At 38.8% G+C, this 24,231-nt stretch overlaps 1 long non-coding RNA gene across 5 annotated transcripts; it reads right to left on the bottom strand.

Moving 5' to 3' along the window:
- LOC125267979 lies at positions 1 to 5,962 on the bottom strand. Of its 5 annotated transcripts, none has more exons than XR_007184758.1 (4): positions 5,926 to 5,962; positions 5,083 to 5,099; positions 3,884 to 4,033; positions 1 to 97 (listed from the first exon to the last, which is right to left on the bottom strand). It is a non-coding gene; the product is annotated as an uncharacterized LOC125267979 (long non-coding RNA). The 5 variants fall into 5 exon arrangements; XR_007184760.1 differs by lacking the exon at positions 5,926 to 5,962 and adding an exon at positions 5,704 to 5,718; XR_007184759.1 differs by lacking the exon at positions 5,083 to 5,099 and having other exon boundaries at positions 5,926 to 5,946.
- Positions 5,963 to 24,231: the final 18,269 nt, after the last annotated feature.

The raw sequence follows: 24,231 nt of genomic DNA, 5'->3' as shown, positions 1-24,231 counted from the left end.
TTAACATTATATTTTTTATTATTTAATGTGTAATAGAAATACAAGAACTATGAACTGTGTTTGTGGCTTCACTGTATCCACTGTGGCTGGCTTAGACCTGCAAAAAGGAGGAGAATTCATTAGGACAATGTACCTCTTAAACCACATTACCAGTACATGAGATTATCCATACATTATATATTTATATGGGACTCTCAAAGAAGTTGCAAGAACATAGTTGTTGACACAACTTCATTATTTCATCCAACATATTTGGGTGTACTTTGAGCAGATTCAAGATCTTGAATTTTATCCATTAGTCATGTCAGGTTCATAGCATGACAGTCATCTGTTAACCTTCTCCAGTTGTAGGTTAGTGATGCGCGGGTCGTCTCATAACCCGCGAACCCTGCGGGTCGGGTTGGGGCGGGATAAGAAATTGTCACTTTATTTGCGGGGCGGGTCATTAAAAAACAAAATTAAAAACAAATCCATATGTGTTGTGTGCAATTCCCTATAGCCTATATTAAATGTTTGGGAATATCTATTTTCATATTTTTTTTAGGTTCTTTGATACGGTTACAATATGAAGGCTGTAGCAACGTAACCATTTTGGAAATGAAGCGTAAATGTGAACATCAAACATTTCTTATGCTGCTGCGCCCTCTATAGGACCAGCGACTAGTCGACGTCAAGCTTAAAGTCCCTGTAAAGCCCTATTAAAGTCTGTGTTCTGAGTATGTCACACCACAGTAAAATGTGTTATTAACCACCCAGCCAAATTTGAATGATTAAAAAAACGCCAAGTAAATTAAATAAATCAAAATCTTGAAAAAATTAGCAGTATTCTATGCTCTCAAACGCTGGGGGCGTGTCCGCTGTCAGCGCTGAAACCACACCCACTCGCGAGAGCTGCCGCCTCAACATATTTGTCTAATCAGTCAAACTCACTGATGCATATAAACAAAAGAATCACGTTAGAGGGTTGCAAAATTTAGTAGTTACTGTGGACCACCTACTAATTAAGCACACAAGGCAACATACACTCATTGGTGGGCATGTACTGCCGACTGTTGTCGAGTCAACAGGTGACGGCGCCGTGAGATGGGAGGATGAAGGCCGAGGCGGGAGATAGTCTGTTCAGCCCCATTCACCAATAACAGCAGATTGTCAGTGAATCCCAGTTGTCTGATGAAAGTTTGTAAAACTCTCCGGTGTAAAATTATCACAGCAGAGACTAATTGAATCCACCCCTTCTTCATATCAAATTTAAATAAGGAGAACAAGCTTCTTTTGTATATTATCGCAACCAGGTAATATGCATTTGTGTGATGAAGGCATTACTAGCTAGCAAAATGTAGGCTGTATAACTAACAGTATTGACACTCGAGATTAAGCGGGCAAGCTGCTGTAGCGTTATGGGTGGTGCCATGCTCGATTACTCTAGTGCGTCAGACAGTTATATAGTGTTGGGGCGGGGCCATGCTCGATTACTCTAGTGCGTCAGACAGTTATATAGTGTTAGGGGTGGGGCCATGCTCGGTTACTCTAGTGCGTCAGACAGTTATATAGTGTTAGGGGTGGGGCCATGCTCGGTTACTCTAGTGCGTCAGACAGTTATATAGTGTTAGGGGTGGGGCCATGCTCGGTTACTCTAGTGCGTCAGACAGTTATATAGTGTTGGGGTGGGGCCATGCTCGGTTACTCTAGTGCGTCAGACAGTTATATAGTGTTGGGGCGGGGCCATGCTCGGTTACTCTAGTGCGTCAGACAGTTATATAGTGTTAGGGGCGTGGCCATGCTCGGTTACTCTAGTGCGTCAGACAGTTATATAGTGTTAGGGGCGGGGCCATGCTCGGTTACTCTAGTGCGTCAGACAGTTATATAGTGTTAGGGGCGGGGCCATGCTCGGTTACTCTAGTGCGTCAGACAGTTATATAGTGTTAGGGGTGGGGCCATGCTCGGTTACTCTAGTGCGTCAGACAGTTATATAGTGTTGGGGCGGGGCCATGCTCGGTTACTCTAGTGCGTCAGACAGTTATATAGTGTTAGGGGTGGGGCCATGCTCGGTTACTCTAGTGCGTCAGACAGTTATATAGTGTTGGGGCGGGGCCATGCTCGGTTACTCTAGTGCGTCAGACAGTTATATAGTGTTAGGGGCGTGGCCATGCTCGAGGGCTCCAGTGCGTCATCGAGCCCCCAGTTTAGCACCGCCTTTTGTGAAAAGGTTCCTGATAATTTACTCACCCCCATGTCATCCAAGATGTTCATGTCTTTCTTTCTTCAGGCGAAAAGAAATTAAGGTTTTTGATGAAAACATTCCAGGATTATTCTCCTTATAGTGGACTTCAATGGAGCCCAAATGGTTGAAGGTCAAAATTACAGTTTCATTGCAGCTTCAAAGCGTTCTACAGGATCCCAGATGAGAAATAAGGGTCTTATCTAGAGAAACCATAGCTCATTTTCTAAATAAAATTAAAAAGTATATATGTTTTAACCATAAATGCTCATCTTGAACTAGCTCTCTTCTTCTCTATTTGAATTCTGGCAGTGTAGACACTGCTAAGTGTATTACTGCCCTCCGCAGGCCAAAGTTTGAACTAACTGTTATATACTATTGAACTAACATATTGTATATAAAAATTAGTTCAAAACTTTGACCTGTGGAGGGCAGTAATACACTTAGCAGTGTCTACACTGCCGGAATTCAAATAGAGAAGAAGAAGAAGAGAGCTACAGTGGGTTCCAAACGGGATATATCGCCCTCCGAAGGGCACTTCGGAGTGAAAACAATCATGGCCGCCATATTGAAGGGTTGTTCCAAACTAAAGTGCTCAAAACTGACCACTTCAAAGGGCCCTTCGGAATGAAGGATTTCAAAGGGTACAACTGATGGACACTTCGGGCCCCCATGATCCTTTGCACAGGAAAGTTGTTTGACATCACAGAATGGGTACAGGAGGTTAGGAGTTCGATTTTACCTATAAATGTATGTATAGTATTTTTCTGTACTATTGTAATATTTATATGAGTTAGATTTAGTAAATTATTATGGTCAAAACGACAGTGTACTTCAACAAAAATACTTTACAGCTCCCTTTATTAGTCCATTCAAATGTTTCAAATACATAGACACAATATAAAATATGGTGTAATAAACCTAAATAAATAAACTAACGTTAAACAAAGGGCGCCGCTTGCACAATCTACTCCTCCTTGATTGTCTCGTTAAGATGACGCAGAAGTGCGTTCCAAAAAAAGAGGGTTTTTTTACCCCTACACCCTTCATCCCTTCGAAGCTCTCACTCTGAAGGGGAAACCATCTGAAAGGAATTAGGGCATAGGGATGAGCCCTTCCGAATGGAACGCAGGGCTACTTCAAGATGAGCATTTATGGTTAAAATGTATAAAATTGTATTTTATTTTTTAGAAAATGAGTGATGGTTTCTCTAGGTAAGACCATTATTTCTTGTATGGGATCGTGTAGAATAATTTGAAGCTGCAATGAAACTAATTTTGACCTTCAACTGTTTGGTGTCCATTGAAGTCTACTATATGGAAAATAATCCTGGAATGTTTTCATCAAAAACCTTAATTTCTTTTCGACTGAAGAATGAAAGACATGGACATCTTGGATGACATGGGGGTGAGTAAATTATCAGGAGTTAAAAGTGGACTAATCCTTTAAGTGAAAACTCTTACTTGAGAATTTTTACTGCTATTTAGGAGAACTTTTAGTTGTAAGATAAAACATTTCGTGAATACGGCCCCAGGTATATTGGACCAGGTTTGGTGTTAAAGTCTGCAGGACAGTGGTTCTCGAGGGCCAGAGCTGAGATCACCTACAATATGTTATGAACATGACTTTCAGAGAATCAGATTGACTGCTAGATCGATCACTTACAACAGTGGTGTCCAGTCCTGGTCATGGAGGACCAACGTCCTGCAGTATGTAGCTCCAACTTTCTCACACACCTGCCTGTAGTTTCTGGTGATCCTGAAGACCTTCATCAACTGGTTCAGGTCTGCTTAATGGCTGGAGGCACAGTTAATTCTGCAAACAGGACGAGATGGCAATAAATAGTCAAGTCAAGTCAAATTTATTTATATAGCGCTTTTACAATTGGTAATTGTTTCAAAGCAGCTTTACATATTAGAAGCACAGAAAAAAGGGAAGTGGTTAAAAATAAGCTGTACAAACAAGCGTGGTAATATGTAACATATACAAGATGGTGCTACATTAAGCCAATGTCGGCTGACTCCCAGGGGTGGAAAAAACCCCCTAGGAGAAAAACCCAGCGTGCTAACACTGGGAAAAAAGTCCTAGGAGGGAAAAAACCCCTTGGAAGATATATATAATATATGTAAATGGATATGGAGATCAAAATCTGAATTATACATTTTTATTATAGAGATTAAAAATAGATTATATATAAATATATGTAAGCGGATACGGGGATTAAAAATCTGAATTATAGATGCAGCCAGAACTGGATCTGTAGGCCCATTGTCTCCTGGGCTACGTTGTAGTCAGGTCCAGACACAGGTTCTCCATCTGATCTGGATACGGCCTGGATCCAGCACCCGGCAAACCTCAGGATAAGCAGAGAGACAGATATTAGCGTAGATGCCATTCTTATTCTGATGTACAGGTATATCTAGTGTTATAGGAAATGTTCTCGGTTCCGGCCGACCTAATTATTGCAGCGTAACAATCCTTTAACGGATTTGAAAAATGTTAATGTATTGATAATGTGTTATGTGTATGCAAGAGCAAAGAGATGTGTTTTTAGTCTAGATTACTGAAAAGAGAGATGACAAACAAAATTTAATGGTATAAAGCCAGTTTAAAAATTGTATTCATGAATATGTATAATAACATCTGAGAATGTACACCACTGTACTGAAAAATACAGTATTTGCCATTTAAGTGAGGATCATCTCATTTTTAAAAAATGACACCCGAAATATTAACAGATAACATAAGCAAAATCTTCAGTTAGAAAATACAGTTATATGATGCAAAGAAAGTTTTTGTAAATGTGCATGACAAATCTACAATGCAAAAACTGAGAATGTGTGACTGAGTCAAACAGTACTTACAGAGCAGAACCAATGATCTGATTACACACAAGGAAGAGGGAGAAAAAGAAACAAAAATTAATATATCAGTCAAATATTGCTCTGTATGGATGAACGTGCTGATTAAATGTACACATTCAAGAGAAACTATTATATTAATATTTTAGTGATTTATTTCATGGCCTAAATGTTTTACTTCAGTTATATCTTTTCATAATTAATTAAATATTACAGATGGTTGATTTAATTTGACAGTTATCTTTTCGGGTGAATATAGGCCAATGAGTCCTCTCTCTCTCTTTCACTCTCTGTCCCCGCGCGTGCACGCGCCAGCTTGTGCGTGAGACAATACGTACAAAGTTATTGTAAAATCTGTTATTTTTAGGTCACGATAACATGATAGTAATATGACCGTAGCTTATGTAACGAGATTTAATAAGGGTGTGCAGCTTAGTTATTGTATTTACGTCGCTGTTTAAAACTTTAATACAAAGACACAACTCAGCCCGGTCATCATGGCTAGCTCAGTCGAGTCATCGCGTAAAAACAGCAACGGAAAAACAATAATAAATCAAATTAACACCGAAATGGATGTAAAACAATTCAAAGTAATGAATTAATGCGGTTTTTAAAGTATATTACCTCAGATTACCAGAAAATGAATTGTCCGAGCGGCTAGTCGACCGTTATAACCGTTATAATTTAAACGCAGCAAGCTAAATAATATAATTTAACTTACTCATCAGATAAACCACTAAAGCGGGTGTAATTTAATTCCAATTAATTAATTAATTACCATTTCGACCTGTTACACTAATTTTAATAGAAAACTCAGAAATTACTATAGAAATATAAAAAGCTTACCTGTTTGCGGTACCAGTCGATTCCGGAATGACAGTTCATGGATGCTGTTCCAGCAGTCTCATTGGTTAGAATTAATCACGTGATGTCATATTATTAATAATTTATATTTATTTATTTATTTATTGCCATTTCAGAAAAATAATATATTAATATTGTGTGTGTGCATTATATATATATATATATATATATATATATATATATATATATATATATATATATATATATATATATATATATATATATATATATATATATACACTCCCGTTCAAAAGTTTGGGGTCAGTAAGATTTTTTAATGTTTTTAAAAGAAGCCTCTTCTGCTCACCAAGGCTGCATTTATTTGATATAAACAATAAAATAAAAAAATACAGTAATATTGTGAAATATTATGACAATTTAAAATGACTGTTTTCTATTTTAATATATTTGAAACTAATTCAATTGTGATTATTATCTATTATCGATTACTATTCTTGTGATCAAAGCTGAATTTTCAGCATCATTGCTCCAGTCTTCAGTGTCACATGATCCTTCAGAAATCAGTCTAATATGATGATTTGATGCTCAAGAAACATTCATTATTATTATCAATGTTGAAAACAGTTGTGTACAATTTTTTTTTTTTAATTCTTCGATGAATAGAAAGTTCAAAAGAACAGCCTTTATTTAAAATAGAATATTTTCTAACATTATAATTGTCTTTACTGTAACTTTTGATCAGTTTAACTCATCCTTGATGAATAAAAGTACTGATTAATTTTATTTCTATCCCCTAAAAATAAAATTAAAATTCTTACTAACCCCAAACTTTTGAACGGTAGTGTTTAATGCTACAAAAGATTTAGATTTCAGACAAATGCTGTTCTTTTGAACTTTCTATTCATCATAGCATCATGAAATAAAAATGTAAATAACTGTTTTCAACATTGATAATAATCATAAATGTTTCTTGAGCATCACATCATCATATTAGATTGATTTCTGAAGGATCATGTGACACTGAAGACTGAAGTAATGATGCTGAAAATTTAGCTTTGATCACAGAATAAATTACACTTTACTGTAAAATGACATAGAAAACAGCTGTTTTAAATTGGAATAATATTTCACAATATTACTGTTTTTGTTTGTATTTTTAATCAAATAAATGCAGGCTTGGTGAGCAGAAGATACTTCTTTTAAAACATTAAAAAATCTTACTGACCCCACACTTTTGAATGGTAGTGTGTGTGTATATATATATATACACACACACACACACACACACACACACACACACACACACACACACACACACACACACACACACACACACACACACACAGTTGTCTCAGTCTGACTTTATTGGTCTGGGAGCAGCTACAAACAGGTAAAGACAGTACTTGTCTTACTATCTTGTTGACTGTGTGCAGTTTTAGTTATGGGATGGGCAACTGAATGTAATGACATTGGTGACATTTTACTAGATTGTTAAAAATAGTTTGATTAACCCTGTGCCTTGAGCATTTAATCATAAAATAATGATTTAACTTGTACTGTGCTGTGAACATGGGGGGTTGCCCACAGTAAACCTGCTATGGGCCCCGGAGCTAAGGGCCCCACATGGGCTAACCAACTGGGGGCCTGTGTGGGTTTTCATGGGGCCCCGTGTGGGTTTTCATGGGGCCCCAAAGAGTTTGCTCTTGCCCACACAGCCCCTCAGAAAACCCACACTTAGTGGGAAAAGGATGAAATCAAATTAAACTTGAGTTCTATGTTGATAAATTAAAATTGATTTCTGGATATCGTTATGTTATTTTTGTACACACGCAAACAAACACGTTGTGCTTTCATGTTTTATGGGGACTTTCCATATACATAATGTTTTTTTTATACTGTAAAAATTGTATATTCTATCCCCCTACACTAACCCTACCCCTAAACCTACCCATCACAGAAAACATTCTGCATTTGGGAAAATGGGACAAATATGACCTATGAATATGATTTAATATGACCTACATGACTTATATGAATGAACAATTTTGTGTGAATTCTATTAAACAATACATATATTTAACAGTATAATTTCTACATATTACATAAGGATAAGCTTAATACCATTAAACAATTTAAACAATTTAGTTTGTGTGTCATATTTAATCTATTTTGTTGTGTTGCAATAATTGTAAAAATAAATAAATCTGCATCTAACCTAAAAATTGTGTATGTGTACATCATTAAATCAAACTAAAGAAACCACTCAATTTATTGGAGTTCTAATGGTTCGTACTGGTGTCAAGATACCAACGTGTAATCTATAGGTTACCAAAGATGTTCTATTGGTCCTTAATGGTATCCAATAGGCAAAATATGCTACCAATAGAAGGTGGCAAATTACCAATAGAAACCCACTTGGACCATTATATTTTCCATTAAAACCAATACAGGCAAATAAGCAAAACATGTCACCAATAGAAAAAAGCAAATTACCCATACAGACCCACTAGGACCATTACAGTTTCCATTAAAACCAATACAGTTCCCTTTAAAACCATTAAAACCATTACAATTTCTGTAATGGTTTCTATTGTTTTTTTCAGCAGGGGTAGTTCACTGATAAGCCACGCAATATCACGTTCATATCGCAGATGAATCGCCTTCGATAATGAACGCGATATTTGCGTGGCTTATCAGTGAACTACGGCTCTGTCTGTTAAATGGCGCTCCATTTGAAAGCAGGTGATGGCGATTTAGCGGTAATCAGGGAACCGGCTTTACTGACGAAATGCGCGTGAGAATCGCATGCGATATATCGCCCAGCCCTAGCTCCGACGTAATGACGTCATCCGCGATGACGTCGTCTATCGCGGGCCGGAATGAAAAAATTAACACATTCAAATATATAAAGTCAGTAATCATCAGTCAACTAAAACATTATAATCTGAAGCATTTCTTACAATTTAGTTTTGCATCTAAAGCATCCAAACACATGACATATACAGGCAGTGATCGGCAAACAAAGTTTTACAGTTATAAAGTGAATAAATTAGTCTTCATCAGAGCAGAAACCATGATCCTCTTACATTACGATTTATTTGTAATTTAATAAACTTACGTTTCGCCAGATTGGCCCCTCATTCGAGTCCTCTCATAGCATCAGTTGTCCTAGTTAGCCGGTGCTGTGATGTTACTGTTCTGTAGCTTTAGATCACACGCTGAATCACGCATGCGCAGTATCACCGGTTCTCAAATCGCACACGTCCGAAAGAAGCGGTTCTCGGTTGTGTAGGCTACTGATGATCCGAAAACCGTTGCAACCGGTTCTACTCGAGAACGAGATTGAGATTCCAGAACCCCGAGAGAGATTCAAAAGGAGTCGCTTGTTTGCTCTCGCTGTAGTTTGATTACGTCATGTTTTATTGTTTTTTTATACGTCATATTTTTGTTTAGAAATTAAATAAGCTGTCCATGGATTATTTATGAAACAAATAAATGTTTCCAATCTTTAAAAAAACTTAACTTGAAAGCACAACTTTCACTATATTGCTTTTTAAATAACATTATTTTAGAAAAATAAATTTGTAGAACTATTTCTGAACATTAGTTTGATCTGTGTACAAAATATTATGTTCATGTTGGCATGTAGTTTATTATGTACAGTATTATGTACAGTATTTTATGCTATTAATCTGCTCTGGTGTATTTGGAAAAGCACAATAAACTTTTTGTATTTTGAATTAAGTCATAAACATATTTCCAGTATGTTTTATATTATCACACTGTCCGATGTTCAACAAAACTTAACTAACGTGCTTTTCATTCTCTTGAAAAATTGCATGCATACGCAGTATCATCAGCTCACCTGGGGCCCGTTCTTCGTACGTCGCTTATTACATCCGAGATCAAATGACACATCCAAGATGATATCATCGTGCTAATCATGATCCGGCTAATTGGGTTCTTCGGACACACCTGTTGTGTATGATTAGTATCGCTGGATTTAGTTATCTGAGATAATTGCGCGCTCATGTGTTGGCTTAAAAGGGGATATGTATCGATAGTAGAAACATTGATCAGCAATGCAGCGATTGGCTGGAGTCAAGACGGCAACGTAACGACATCATAGAATGAGAAAAGACACCTGACGAAAAACTTGAATTTCTAGACATTTATAAGGAAACAGCCAAGCGAATAAATGACAGAAGAACGACATAAATGTTAGATAAATGAAATGTGCACTATTTTTTTTTTTTTACATGATTACCCAATTATTTAGGCTATATTCACAATTTCTATTATTTGTACATTCAATTTTTTATTTCAATGTTGTAATTAGCAACTAATTTACCTTTGAAGTATATTTGACAGCATTAATTAAAGTTTCTTAAGGGTCAAGATCAAGTTATCTGCATCTCCTGCGCTTCATCAAGCCACTCCCATAATATAGCCTATGTCGCGGTTCAAATGCACAAATGCATGTATGGCATAGACATCTGTACATCATGTGTGTAAAACTCCAATAAAAAATATTACGTAATTATTCCCTCACGAATGAATCTCTCACAGAGTAAAACTGTCGGTGTTTATATTATGACACTACACGGCATTATAGTGTTATTTGCAAATTTATTTTTAAATCATTATTATTGTCCCTGGTTTACATTAGGGTACTCTTGTGGGAAAGTAGCAGAGGCTGGGACAGACTTTAAACATCACCTCCGCTTAAAAAGATGCAATCTAATCCTGTTTACATGAAATAAGCCTGCTCCCGAGCAGGTTTGAGTTTACGGACGTTATCTAACGTTATCCAATCACTGCTTAACCTAATAAAAAATATTGACTAATATAGCCTACTGTTATATTATCTGTGCGTACACATAATATAGATTTTAATAGCTTGATGCTCTTTAAATATTTTGTTGCATTGTTAAAAGTTTCGGTGCATAGGACAGACCTATCCGCGATCGCTCTCCATGGTTCTGACCAACGAAGAGCGCTTTGGAATCTCCATTACGCATGAAACGCATCATACCTGGGCTGCGTTTCCTGATAACATTGTCTCTTAGCGCGCTACGAAGACTCTTAAGGTATAACTTAACTAAAGGTATATCATTGCTAGGCGTCTTCAGTGCTATCATCCACTCGCGAGGCATAGGCGCTGAAAGGCAGAGGCGCTGGCGCCCTCCTAGCAACGGCGCTGTTTTTGGTAAAACATGATTTTGACGACTTCATTAAGTTTTGTTTTATAGAAAACTCTTTTTAAAAGGTATTCGTTTTGTATAAATTGTATCTTAATTTTGATCAATGTTTTATCAATCAATTGCCCGTATTTAATAAATAAGAAGCAAATATATAGCAGACAATGTAATAACCTTAGTGTAATTGACAGAATTAGCTACTAAAAAATATTTTGCTACCTAAAAGTTAAAGATTTTTTTGTGTCACGCATGCATGCATGTCTATTTCCCTCATATTAAATATAAAACGCATGTGGACTGATATTTTTCCAATGTCTGGACTCCTTTATTAATGGAGCATATAAACAGACGTTTCAATATAGGCCTATTGGTATTAAATGCATTTTCTGAGAATTTATATTTCAAGTTTATACTGCAAATGTCGAAATGCGCGCTCTTTGATCCATCAGTGCTTGAGTCACTGATCACATTAGAATAAAATATCTCATAATAAAATACAAAATTGACTGATTTATGAATGTATATGCATAGTTCTCATCAGTCGGAAATAGCCTACAGATAAACGCTTTCATTTGTTGTATTTTTGATCCTGAAAGAAAACAGAACAACAAAAGAGCGAATCATAGGCCTACATGGAGTCTGTACGTGTTAAGCCTCGTTTACACTGCACGCGTGTGCGGCTCATTACGGCTGCGACGCGGCCACCGGAGCTGATACGCGGCCACTCTAGCAATGCTCGTGTTTACAGCCGCGCCGCGGTGCGTTTCAGAAGCGTCCCAGAAGCGGCTCGCAGCGCCACTTCGCTAAAATAGGCGCCTCGCCTATTTTTGACGGACGCCGCGTCAAAGACGCGCAGCTCAAATACAAAATAAAGTCAAAATAATCACCCTGAGTAAACTCCTGGTCATATTTCGCATCACTACGATGCCAGAAACTGACAACAAGAGATTCGAAGTTGAAAAAGTTGAATTGAATAAACATGAATATTTATGAGATAAACTAATATTTCTCATGATGAATTAATGTCTACACAGAATTAAGCCCCGACTCGAACGATTTGTGTCAAGCCATTCACTAGTCTGGCTATTTGATGAGAAAGACATAAAATGTAGAATAAACGCGTTAAGAATCCGTACAGCTGTAGAGCGAGGGACTTTTATTCTGTTGAGCGCAACCGATGAACAACTGATGACGACATGGTTTGACGTCTGGTTGACCAATCAGCGGAAAGAGGCGTTTCATTCCCGCCCACATGTAGACATCGAATTTTCAAACTGCTTATTTGTTTTCAACCCCAGAACGAAAAAAGAAAAATCAAGCCAGTTTTTTGTTTTTTCGTTTTCATTTTAAAAATGAAAAACGAAAAAACGTGCGGTTTTCTCATTTTTCTGATTTCAATATCAAATCAAAACATGAATGAACGGAAGATACCCTGATTGTACACGGACCAGTGTTCATATTTAAGTAGGCCGTTTGGATTCTGGATGAAAACAAATCTAAGTTCGCTGTTATTCTAAAGCAGTAGGCTATACACCCACAATTAATGTAATTATCATGTCATTCTAAGATCTAACGGATTTTAGTGTATACGTAAAGGATAAACGAAAGATGTAAACTGAAAAAGACATTTAAAAACTTACATTCCAGTATTTATTGTTGAAGGCAGAGTTCCGTTGACCAGGAGACAGTTCTGTTGTTTGGGCCACAAACTGTCCCAGCGGGTAAAACATCACAACTCTGTATCTCTGTATCACAACTCTGTTTGTGAACGAGTCCGTACTCGCTTTTTCCGTCAAAAAGACAATCAGACCAGGGACATTTTGCGCCAATTTCTTCAACTACCATTCGCGCTGTTCCTCATTTTCAAATGTCCCTACGTCACGAGAAAAGCACGCTGTGATTGGTGGTTTTACGCGTCGATTTACCATGGCCCAATCAGCGCCTCTCGTCTCCTGTAAACACCCTGTAGATTGTCATATTTTAAAATAAGCACTTTTTAACGAGGCTGAGTTGAAAATGTTCTCTAACTTTGTAATCAAAAATAGACTGTACATTTGTTTGTTGCAAATTTACAGAAAATGCCATTGTTCTATCGTGGTTAATACGTCACATTAGAAGAACATTTTATACAGAACATTTCATCACCTCAAACCTCAGTGATGTTCTTATAGTGTTTTCCTAATGTTGCTGAGAGAATGATCTTTATGTGTTTTATTGAAACATTGTGCGAATGTTATATTTACAACATTATATAATATGTTACCTCAATAACATCCTCAAAACATCCTCAAAATGTTGCAGGTGAAATGTTCTAGATTTGTTAATACGTCACATTAGAAGAACATTTTATACAGAACATTTCATCACCTCAAACCTCAATCATGTTCTTATAGCGTTTTCCTAATGTTGCTGAGAGAATGTTCTTCATGTGTTTTATTGAAACATGGTGCGAATGTTATATTTACAACATTATATAATATGTTACCTCAATAACATCCTCAAAATGTTGCAGGTGAAATGTTCTAGATTTGTTAATACGTCACATTAGAAGAACATTTTACACAGAACATTTCATCACCCCAAACCTCAATCGTGTTCTTATAGCGTTTTCCTAACGTTGCTGAGAGAATGTTCTTCCTTTGTTTTATTGAAACATTGTGCGAATGTTATATTTACAACATTATATAATATGTTACCTCAATAACATCCTCAAAATGTTGCAGGTGAAATGTTCTAGATTTGTTAATACGTCACATTAGAAGAACATTTTACACAGAACATTTCATCACCCCAAACCTCAATCATGTTCTTATAGCGTTTTCCTAACGTTGCTGAGAGAATGTTCTTCCTTTGTTTTATTGAAACATTGTGCGAATGTTATATTTACAACATTATATAATGTTACCTCAACAACATCCTCAAAACATCTTGAAAATGTTGCAGGTGAAATGTTCTATCGTGGTTAATACGTCACATTAGAAGAACATTTTACACAGAACATTTCAACACCTCAAACCTCAATCATGATCTTATAGTGTTTTCCTAATGTTGCTGAGAGAATGTTCTTCCTTTGTTTTATTGAAACATTGTGCAAATGCTATATTTACAACATTATATAATATTACCTCAATTACATCCTCAAAACATCCTCAAAATATTCAGATAAAATGTTCTATCTTTGTTAATACGTCACATTAGAAAAACATTTTTTACAGAACATTTCATCACCTCAAACATTAATGATGTTCTTATAGTATTTTCCTAATGTTGCAGAGAGAATGTTCTTCCTTTGTTTTATTGAAACATTGTGCGAATGTTATATTTACAACATTATATAATATGTTACCTCAATAACATCCTCAAAACATCCTCAAAATGTTGCAGGTGAAATGTTCTAGATTTGTTAATACGTCACATTAGAAGAACATTTTACACAGAACATTTCATCACCTCAAACCAGTGATGTTCTTAAAGCGTTTTCCTAATGTTGCTGAGAGAATGTTGTTCCTTTGTTTTATTGAAACATTGTGTGAATGTTTTATTGACAACATTATATAATGTTACCTCAACAACATCCTCAAAACATCCTCAAAATGTTGCAGGGAAAATGTTCTAGATTTGTTTGCACTTAACATTATAGGAACATTTTCTGAATTTAAAAACATTCTTAGAACATTTTTTGAACATTACATTCAAATGTTTTCTTTAAAACATTAAAAAACCTTTACTGAATGTTAGCCAAAGTTCTGAGAATGTTCCCTGCTAGCTGGGCGATCTACCGCCTGCGGTTGATTTTGATATTCTAGGTATTATCAGCTGGCCTGAATTCTGATATCGCAATAAACGTGAAGGACTATAATGCTTTAAAAGCTCGCTCAGGTACTGGGGAGCTAAACCATTTAGTGCTTTGTAAGTAATTAGCAAGATTTTAAAATCTATACGATGTTTAACAGGAAGCCAATGCAGTGATGACAGAACTGGGCTAATATGGTCATACTTCCTAGTTCTAGTAAGAACTCTAGCTGCTGCATTTTGTACAAGCTGTAGTTTATTTATCAAGTGGGAGGAACAACCAGCCAGTAGGGCGTTACAGTAATCTAGCCTTGAGGTCATGAACGCATGAGCTAACTGTTCTGCATTTTTCATTGAGAGCATATGTCGTAGTTTAGATATATTTTTAAGATGGAAGAATGCGGTTTTGCAGATGCTAGTAACATGGCCTTCAAATGAAAGATTGGTATCAAAGAGCACACCCAGGTTCCTAACTGACGACGAAGACTTAACAGAGCAGCCATCAAGTGTTAGACAGTATTCTAGGTTACTGCGGGAAGTAGCTTTTGGTCCAAAAATTAGAATCTCTGTTTTTTCTGAATGTGGTCACATACCGTAACAGATGACAGGACCTAAAACAATGGGGCTGAGAGGCAAAGATCTGCTGAAGACTATCTCCTCTTCTCCCTCCAACAGAATGGAAGGCCTCTGGAACAGTATATTGAGGAGTTTTTGCTATATTACAACCTGGTGAGCTGTAACACTCATATGCTCAAAGCCTGTTTTTGGTAGGGACTGGATGATGAGCTGTATCAGTTCCTTTCTCCTGGTAAAAGCAGCTCTTCTTTGGTTGAATATATTAATGATGTCCTCTGGCTGAATGGTTCTGATTTTGTTATTGAGGAAATTAATGAGGACATTCCCAGCTGTCATCCAGACCCACCTGAAAGCTCCCCCGAGACTCCAGACTCCGCTCCCATCCCTGAGCCCGCTCCAGACTCCGCTCCAGTCCCCGAGTCAGCTCCAGACTCCGCTTCAGTCCCTGAGCCCACTTAAGAGTTAGCTCTAGTCGCTGAGCCCGCTCCAGACTCCGCTCCAGTCCCTGAGTCAGCTCCAGACTCTGCCCCAGTCCCTGAGCCCGCTACAGTCCCTGAGTCAGCTCCAGTCTCTGAGTCCGTTCCAGACTCCGCTCCAGTCCCCGAGTCAGCTCCAGACTCCACCCCGAACTGTCTGATCCGCCGTGGCCCCCTGAACTGCTTGATCCGCCATGGCCCCCTGAATGGTCGGTACCACCCTGGAGGCAAGCTACCTGTATGCACCTGCCCACGACCTCCAGGGTGCACGCCGTTTTGTCACATGTCTCCCTTTGTTTAGTTTTCCCACCTTTAGTTAGTTGTCATGGTTTCTGATTTTGATTTGATTAGTGTCCTCGTTTCTGGTGTGTCAATGCCCTCCTCGATTCTGGGTCAGCTGGAAACTTAATCTCCGGTTTCCTCTGTCACCAGCTCCAGCTCAAAACTACAGTTATGCCGAAAGTTTACCAGATCCACTCAGTAACTGGAAAACCTCTCCGCCAACTTCGTCACTGTGTAGGTGACACACCTCTTCACCTCCAAATCGGGATCCTCCACACGGAAGAAATCCATCTGCTGATTCTGGAGGAATCAACGGCTGACGTGATCCTAGAGCACCCCTGGCTTGAGCAGCATGATCCCATCATCTCCTGGAGGACAGGAGAGATCCTGAAGTGGGTAACCAATGCTTTCCTGACTGTGTCCCTGAGTTCCCGATTCCAAGTCATTCAAGTTCCAAAGAAATCCAAGTCTCTGCTCCTGAGTTTCCTGCTCCAAGTCGTCCAAGTACCAGGAAGCCCAGAGTTTCTGTTCCTGAGTTTCCTTTCCCAAGTCTTCTAAGCTCTGAGAGAATCCAAGTCAACGCTACTTCTGTGGAAAGTCCACTCGAGAAACGTTCTACGGACATCCCTGCATGTTACTCCCACTTCAGCGATGTCTTCTGTCCAAAAGAATCCTCCAAGCAGCCATGGGACTGCGCTATCGACCTCATCCCTGGTGAGCCAGTGCCCAGAGGGAAAAGTGGAGAGGAAGTGGATAGCGGAATTTAATGGTGATCTTGTTCAAAGCTCTGTAGTCGATGCAGGGCCGCAAGCCTCCGTCCTTCTTCGCCACGAAGAAAAAGCTTGAAGCAGCAGGGGAAGTAGACGGGCATATGTAGCCTTGCGACAGAGCTTCATTAATGTACCCCTCCATGGTCTTCTCCTCCGGGAGGGAAAGGGACACCCGTCTACTTCCCCTGCTGCTTCAAGCTTTTTCTTCATGGCGAAGAAGGACGGAGGCTTGCGGCCCTGCATCGACTACAGAGCTTTGAACAAGATCACCATTAAATTCCGCTATCCACTTCCTCTCGTCCTATCAGCACTGGAACATCTACGCGGCACCACTGTGTTCACCAAGTTGGACCTCCGCAGCGCGTATAACCTCATCTGGATACGTGAGGGGGACGAGTGGAAGACTCCTACCGGCCACTACGAGTACCTGGTAATGCCGTATGGACTTGTCAACGCCCCCTCCGTATTCCAGGACTTCATGCATGAGGTGCTCCGGGAGTTCACAGTGGCGTCCGCATGGATGAGAGGAAGGTAACTGCTTTCCAAGACTGGCCCATTCCCACCGTGAAAGAATTACAAAGGTTCCTAGGTTTTGCAAATTTCTACCGCAGATTCATCCAAGGTTACAGCTCCATCACCAGCCCACTCACAAGCCTTCTCAGAAACAAGCGCAAGTCTCTGTCCTGGACTCCAGCCGCCACACAATCCTTCAACACCTCCACCGCCACACAAGCCTCACGTCTTCTGTGAGTGTCATCATGTCTCGTCTGCTCCACACCTGCCTGCTTCCATGATCCCTGGGAAAGACAAAGACAAGTATCAGATCCAGTATCATCTTCAGTCACGAACTTAACCTGCTTCCACTCACCTGCACTCTGTCAACATTCTCTGGTTGTTCAATAAACTGTATACCTGTGACTCTGTCCCCTTCTGTACATAACAATGTGTCACATTCGTCTCTCATTAGCAATCACTTCAGTGGCCTCGCTCAGCTCCAACAGCACTCATCCTGCTCTGCTTCATACTACAGTAACGTTAATAATCTCATCCATGAATATGATTTCTGCCCGAGCCCATCCCGATTCTTTTCCACTGACTGTGAGGTGAAGACGAGATCTCCCAAGAATCTGTGCTCAAACTTGGCATCATCAAGCTATGACTTTGTTTTGAATAGGCCACCTCTAGCTGTAAAAAATTTACATATTGTAGCTTTAACACTCTAAGTAAATTGGTCTCTCTGGCGAGATTCCTAATTCGTCGGTCACTGACGTGACGTCGAACATGACTGACTGAAAGGGAACTATAGGCCAATTTCTAGACTTTGTATTTTATCAAGGTTTTCAAAACTTATTAGTGAACAGTTGTCTTCTTATTTAACTAAACATAATATTTTGTCATACAATCAGTCAGGTTTTAGAAAAAAAAAAAAAAAAACAGCACAACTACAGCTGCAATTAAATGCCTTAAATGACATAATTGAGGCACTTGATAAAAAGACTTTTATGACCTGATGTGACTATTATTTTACACACTGTAACAATTTAATATATCTTTTATGATAATGCATTGTAGTGCTGATCAGGAAGGAGATTTGAACAGTAATTTATATCAAACTGGCTCCTCTGCCTGCAAGTGTACATATGCCAACACATTTTGGGGTCGATGCCTGAATCAATCAAACAAAGAAATGGCCTTTCTTTTTGGACTTAGGTTTAATGATGCACTCCAAAGGCATGTCACTTTCTTATGCTCAGTTTAATATATTGAACAATCACAGTGTGGTAAAGTAAAATACAAAAAAGAAAAAGATTTTGAATATATATCATTTAAATATCAATGTCCACACTTTTCATAATTAGGGCCTCATTAAACAGTCACAATAGTTACTTAGCAGAAAATATTAGGTTAAAGTGCAATGCAGTGCAGAATATTGTTCCATCATATCTAAATTAATCTAATTAATCTAAATAAATTAATTGCTCTAATTTAGTTGGGTCAATAGGTTGCATGTTTTAACTCCTTTTTGTTATTTTCTCTTTCCAGGGACCCGAGGGCCCTCCTGGACAGAAGGTACTGTACAGTTGAAGTTATGTTCTGTTTTACATATCATGGAAGCCTGTTTCTTTTCTAAGAATATAAAATAATGATTAATTGGGTAACACTTTATAATAACGTTCAGTTATAAGTCACTTACAAATTTTACATATCATGGAAGCCTGTTTCTTTTCTAAGAATATAAAATAATGATTAATTGGGTAACACTTTATAAATATAGCTGCGAGCAGCGATGGCGGGCCCAAGCCCGGTGGCACCGCCACCCCGGTGGCTTCAGGGCAACTGTGCACAGCGGGCAATAGGCATTTAAAACGGTTAAACATCAAAGGACTATGTCAAATTCGCTCCACATTTACTGCACTACAAGGTGCTGCTATAGAGCCCCTCCTCCCTGCCCATTTTAAAAGTATTACATGTGCCAAGTTTTAACATTATTCTGATGAATTTTGAAGCAAATCAGGTAAAAATAAGAGGGTGATCTCAATGTATGCTAAAAGTGACACATTTTCTGCTTCCAGTTGGTGGCGCTATTACTTTGAATCACAATAGTCACATCCATGTGATCAGCCTTGTACAACGAAGACTAAGCCGAAGTTTCATCAAAATCAATTAATGTATGCAGAAGTTATAACACTTTGTTTCCCTTTTCTTGCCATAAATTCGTTGCCTCGCCACGGCCAAACCGTTTGAGATATCCAAAATCCGTTTGCAATTAAACAACTTCAATGTGTTAGCAACAAGTTAAAAAAAGTTTGGTGTAAATTGGATAAACCCTGTAGGAGCAGTAGTATAAAATTCATAGCCTGTTTTTTCAAAAAATTAACATTCAAACCAAAATAGCTGACTTCCTGTTGGTCGGAGCTAATGAATGTAAATTAGAAAATTGTCCGGCTTGATGAGAACAATATGTGTACCGAGTTTGGTGATTGTAGGAAAAACTAACCCCCCCACTTTTGTCAAAAGGTGGCGCTACTGAGCCCCTCCACCACGCCCATTTCTATGGCTTTGTCCATGTCTACTGGTTGACAATATTGATGTGTGTGTCGAGTTTCATGCAATTTGAAGCATGTTAAGAGCCTCAAAAACACTCAAGAATATTATTACAGTTTGACCTGTTGCCATGGCAACAATATTTCAAATATCAAAAATCCTGTCATAGGTCTACATCTGCTGTGTATTGACATTACACTGATGAAGTTTGAAGCAAATCAGGTAAAAATAAGAGGGTGATCTCAAAACATTTCAAAAAGTGATACACTTCCTGCTGCCAGTTGGTGGCGCTATAACTTTGACTCACAATAGTCACATACATGTGATCAGACTCCTATAACGAACACACTCGTGAAGTTTCATAAAGATCAATATATGTATGCAGACGTTATAACACATTTCCTGTTTCCTTTTTCTCGCCATAAATTCGTTGCCTCGCCACGGCCAAACCGTTCGAGATATCAAAAATCCCCTGGCAATTTTTCATCATCAGTGTCTTGACTTCATGCTGACCGAGTTTGGTGGCGATCGGATTAATCGTCTAGGAGGAGTATATCAAATTCCAGAGCATGCGTTTTTCAAACAACCCTTAATAGCTGACTTCCTGTTGGCGTGGTGTTTAACTTAGAGCACGAAAGTTGTTCGGCCCGATGAGGTCTATATGTGTACTGAGTTTCATACTAATACGTGCAAGCGTGTTTAATATATGGACCAAATTTTCAGACTTTTTTCAAGGGGGCGCTGTCGAGCCCCCCTGCCACGCCCGGGTACCAGCCTCTCCGGCGTCCTAATGGCCGCGGATTCCAATGTGTGTGCCAATTTTCAAGAGTTTTTGAGCATGTTAAGGCCCCCAAAAAGCCCCGGAAGACGGAAAAAAAAAAAAAAAAAAAAAAAAAAAAATAATAATAATAAATATAGCTGCGAGCAGCGATGGCGGGCCCAAGCCCGGTGGCACCGCCACCCCGGTGGCTTCAGGGCAACTGTGCACAGCGGGCAATAGGCACTTAAAACGGTTAAACATCAAAGGACTATGTCAAATTCACTCCACATTTACTGCACTACAAGGTGCCACTATAGAGCCCCTCCTCCCTGCCCATTTTCAAAGGATTACATGTGCCAAGTTTTAACATTATTCTGATGAATTTTGAAGCAAATCAGGTAAAAATAAGAGGGTGATCTCAATGTATGCTGAAAGTGACACATTTTCTGCTTCCAGTTGGTGGCGCTATGACTTTGAATCACAATAGTCACATCCATGTGATCAGCCTTGTACAACGAAGACTAAGCCGAAGTTTCATCAAAATCAATTAATGTATGCAGAAGTTATAACACTTTGTTTCCCTTTTCTTGCCATAAATTCGTTGCCTCGCCACGGCCAAACCGTTTGAGATATCCAAAATCCGTTTGCAATTAAACAACTTCAATGTGTTAGCAACAAGTTAAAAAAGCTTGGTGTAAATTGGATAAACCCTGTAGGAGTAGTAGTATAAAATTCATAGCCTGTTTTTTCAAAAAATTAACATTCAAACCAAAATAGCTGACTTCCTGTTGGTCGGAGCTAATGAATGTAAATTAGAAAATTGTCCGGCTTGATGAGAACAATATGTGTACCAAGTTTGGTGACTGTAGGAAAAACAAACCCCCCACTTTTGTCAAAAGGTGGCGCTACTGAGCCCCTCCACCACGCCCATTTCTATGGCTTTGTCCATGTCTACTGGTTGACAATATTGATGTGTGTGTCGAGTTTCATGCAATTTGAAGCATGTTAAGAGCCTCAAAAACACTCAAGAATATTATTACAGTTTGACCTGTTGCCATGGCAACAATATTTCAAATATCAAAAATCCTGTCATAGGTCTACATCTGCTGTGTATTGACATTACACTGATGAAGTTTGAAGCAGATCAGGTAAAAATAAGAGGGTGATCTCAAAACATTTCAAAAAGTGATACACTTCCTGCTGCCAGTTGGTGGCGCTATAACTTTGACTCACAATAGTCACATACATGTGATCAGACTCCTATAACGAACACACTTGTGAAGTTTCATAAAGATCAATATATGTATGCAGACGTTATAACACATTTCCTGTTTCCTTTTTCTCGCCATAAATTCGTTGCCTCGCCACGGACAAACCGTTCGAGATATCAAAAATCCCCTGGCAATTTTTAATCATCAGTGTCTTGACTTCATGCTGACCGAGTTTGGTGGCGATCGGATTAATCGTCTAGGAGGAGTATATCAAATTCCAGAGCATGCGTTTTTCAAACAACCCTTAATAGCTGACTTCCTGTTGGCGTGACGTTTAACTTAGAGCACGAAAGTTGTTNTGATCTCAATGTATGCTGAAAGTGACACATTTTCTGCTTCCAGTTGGTGGCGCTATTACTTTGAATCACAATAGTCACATCCATGTGATCAGCCTTGTACAACGAAGACTAAGCCGAAGTTTCATCAAAATCAATTAATGTATGCAGAAGTTATAACACTTTGTTTCCCTTTTCTTGCCATAAATTCGTTGCCTCGCCACGGCCAAACCGTTTGAGATATCCAAAATCCGTTTGCAATTAAACAACTTCAATGTGTTAGCAACAAGTTAAAAAAAGTTTGGTGTAAATTGGATAAACCCTGTAGGAGCAGTAGTATAAAATTCATAGCCTGTTTTTTCAAAAAATTAACATTCAAACCAAAATAGCTGACTTCCTGTTGGTCGGAGCTAATGAATGTAAATTAGAAAATTGTCCGGCTTGATGAGAACAATATGTGTACCGAGTTTGGTGATTGTAGGAAAAACTAACCCCCCCACTTTTGTCAAAAGGTGGCGCTACTGAGCCCCTCCACCACGCCCATTTCTATGGCTTTGTCCATGTCTACTGGTTGACAATATTGATGTGTGTGTCGAGTTTCATGCAATTTGAAGCATGTTAAGAGCCTCAAAAACACTCAAGAATATTATTACAGTTTGACCTGTTGCCATGGCAACAATATTTCAAATATCAAAAATCCTGTCATAGGTCTACATCTGCTGTGTATTGACATTACACTGATGAAGTTTGAAGCAAATCAGGTAAAAATAAGAGGGTGATCTCAAAACATTTCAAAAAGTGATACACTTCCTGCTGCCAGTTGGTGGCGCTATAACTTTGACTCACAATAGTCACATCCATGTGATCAGACTCCTATAACGAACACACTCGTGAAGTTTCATAAAGATCAATATATGTATGCAGACGTTATAACACATTTCCTGTTTCCTTTTTCTCGCCATAAATTCGTTGCCTCGCCACGGCCAAACCGTTCGAGATATCAAAAATCCCCTGGCAATTTTTAATCATCAGTGTCTTGACTTCATGCTGACCGAGTTTGGTGGCGATCGGATTAATCGTCTAGGAGGAGTATATCAAATTCCAGAGCATGCGTTTTTCAAACAACCCTTAATAGCTGACTTCCTGTTGGCGTGGTGTTTAACTTAGAGCACGAAAGTTGTTCGGCCCGATGAGGTCTATATGTGTACTGAGTTTCATACTAATACGTGCAAGCGTGTTTAATATATGGACCAAATTTTCAGACTTTTTTCAAGGGGGCGCTGTCGAGCCCCCTGCCACGCCCGGGTACCAGCCTCTCCGGCGTCCTAATGGCCGCGGATTCCAATGTGTGTGCCAATTTTCAAGAGTTTTTGAGCATGTTAAGGCCCCCAAAAAGCCCCGGAAGACGGAAAAAAAAAAAAAAAAAAAAAAAAAAAAAAATAATAAATATAGCTGCGAGCAGCGATGGCGGGCCCAAGCCCGGTGGCACCGCCACCCCGGTGGCTTCAGGGCAACTGTGCACAGCGGGCAATAGGCACTTAAAACGGTTAAACATCAAAGGACTATGTCAAATTCACTCCACATTTACTGCACTACAAGGTGCCACTATAGAGCCCCTCCTCCCTGCCCATTTTCAAAGGATTACATGTGCCAAGTTTTAACATTATTCTGATGAATTTTGAAGCAAATCAGGTAAAAATAAGAGGGTGATCTCAATGTATGCTGAAAGTGACACATTTTCTGCTTCCAGTTGGTGGCGCTATTACTTTGAATCACAATAGTCACATCCATGTGATCAGCCTTGTACAACGAAGACTAAGCCGAAGTTTCATCAAAATCAATTAATGTATGCAGAAGTTATAACACTTTGTTTCCCTTT

This window comes from Megalobrama amblycephala, linkage group LG4, assembly GCF_018812025.1.
Source record: "Megalobrama amblycephala isolate DHTTF-2021 linkage group LG4, ASM1881202v1, whole genome shotgun sequence".
NCBI lineage: Eukaryota > Metazoa > Chordata > Actinopteri > Cypriniformes > Xenocyprididae > Megalobrama > Megalobrama amblycephala.
The sequence above is the reverse complement of the archived record's forward strand: the minus strand, read 5'-3'. Positions and strand labels throughout refer to the sequence as shown.